Here is a 2,577-nt window from a genome sequence, read left to right as displayed (position 1 = left end):
GCTACTCCTTCGGTAAAAATACTGTTCTTCCAGTATTGATACCCAAACCCAGTTTTCACCTATTTTTGCTTTGAAGTATCGATATTGTTCATTCAATACCGATACCCCTTGCCCAAAACTTACTCATTTCAACTTGAAATTTACCAAAACTCAACTAAATTTCCCACTTTACTCTCCTTTTATGCCTTTAAACTCAACTTAACTTTTTAAAACCAACTTACATCACTTTAATACACCTAAACATCCAAAACACCATTAAAACATTTGAAACTAAAAAACATACCATTTAATCAACACATCCCAAATTCTTTTCCAACACTTTAATCTTATTATTCTTGCTTATGACAAGTCAAATATAGCTTCAGATTTCATTATCTAACCAATTCTTATCAATTCACTCAAAAACCCTCTTTACAAATTCATCTTTAATTCACTCATCTCTTAACTTTAATCCACCTTAAGCTTTCCTTAAGCTTATATAACACCCAAAGACCAAAACTAACTTAAAAAACTCAAGAAATAAATAAGTCAAAGATCCCTTACCTTAGGTATGAAGACACGGTAGAGAGGAGGAAGAAATGACGAAGAAAAAAGGAGAAAATTATGGATTCCTTTAACTCTTCTCCACGTGGATATATAATACCCCACTAAGGAATTTTAAATTCATTTCTTGTTTATTGACCCTTTTCTCCTTCCTTCTTTCAATTCTTACTAATCAACCTACACCAATAATTTCCAATTAAATCCTTGAACTTTTCAATTTATCTAAATTGATCATGAAGTTTTAAAATCTTAAACTTTGGTCACTAGCCTGATATTTGGGACGTTATAGGTAACTACGTGTGCTATGAAAAAAAATTACCTATAATATGAAAACTGAACTAATGATAAAATGAAGAAAACATAAATTTCTTGATTCCTTAGAGGGGCCAATGTATATTAACTATGGAAAGTAATGCATACGCAAAGAAAATAGAAATTTCTAAAGAACTACTTTGTGTAGATGCTTCTGACAAGTTGGTGGGGTACTATTTTTCTCTCGTTATCAAGCTTGGAGTTTTATAGACAATACGTAAAGAAGCATGGATTTAGTGCATGATGAGGAATAATACGGTTGGATAAGGAAGTCAACGTGAAGTCAAAAGAATTTTGTTGTTTAAAACAAAGGTTTCATAAATCTAAAGTAAATAATGTTGCTCATTAACGTACTCATCGGGCAGTGACGAGAATCAGATGCAATGCTAGAATAGTAGTTTATGCAATAGAAACTGAAGATCAATGGGTTGGCAGTAAAACTATTACTAACAATAATCATGAATTATGCACACCTCTCATGACACAATTTTTATGTTCAAATAGAGATGTCACTGTCGCTGATCTGGAAGAAGCAACTGTTTTGAAAGACATTGGTGTTGGGACATCATAGGTCATGAATTATTTATCACACCAAGCAAGGGGTTATCATAATGTGGGCTTCATATAGAAAGGCCTCTATAATGCACTTGAAAGGGGTAAAACAAAAGAAATTATTGATGGCGATGCAAATGAAGTGATATCCTACTTCGATTTCAAGAAACAAGATGATCCTAGCTTTTTTATGACTTATTTAGTTGATGGATCAGGAGCTTTGCACAATCTTATATGGACTGATTCAACATCAAGATCAGACTACACCTGTTTCGATGATGTAATTGCTTTCGACATAATTTTTAAAGATAATTTATATGGTCGACCAATAATGCCTATTATTGGTGTAAATAATCATCATACCAAAATAGTATTTTCTACCTGGGTTGCCTGTTTTGTGATGTTTAATAATTATATGAAATGTTGGAATTCCTTAAATTAAGCAGATTTTCTACCTTAGTTCTAGGAATTTCCTTGTACTATTAGCCATAATCTAATTACTATTTTTTAGGGATAGACTAATTTCTAGAGATTATTTCTTCTTTTTTTATTTTTCTACTATTTTTTAAAAAGGTTGTATTCATATTAGAAAAAACAAAATTATTTCTTCTTCCTAAACGTGTTTATGGTATCAGAGCTTTAGGATTCATTCGATCCTACTCATTCGTCTCTCATCTCTCTTCCTAAATTTTTTTTAGTTTTCCTTCTCTCATGGGTGATATAAATGAAACCCTGTCTGAGATTGAGATCTCACAGATAACTCAAAATCACAGCCAATGAATCTCTCATGCTGACCTTAACTATTCTCTTATAATCACAAATCATAGGTTAGATGGAAAAAATTTCCTGCAATATTCACAATATGTCCTTATGGTTCTTCGTGGCCGAGGAAAAATTGGGTACATTAATGGAGAAATTCCTCGACCAGCATCAACAGTCTCTGGTTATGCAACGTGGGAGCTTACCAAGGATGAAAAAGTACTTGTTGGATTTTCTACTTTTGGTTTTGTGGTTCAGGAACATGAATCAGGGAAGATGATTTGCACTGTTAAAGTTGATGATGACTTATATGTTTGGAACAAAAACAATTCATAAGAAGGGATGGCCTTATCTACATCAAAAGAAGATTCTATCATGCTATGGCACCGTAGACTATGACACCCGAATTTC

This window comes from Hibiscus syriacus, unplaced genomic scaffold, assembly GCF_006381635.1.
Source record: "Hibiscus syriacus cultivar Baekdansim isolate YM2019G1 unplaced genomic scaffold, ASM638163v2 tig00018955_pilon, whole genome shotgun sequence".
NCBI lineage: Eukaryota > Viridiplantae > Streptophyta > Magnoliopsida > Malvales > Malvaceae > Hibiscus > Hibiscus syriacus.
This window is presented reverse-complemented; position numbering follows the sequence as displayed.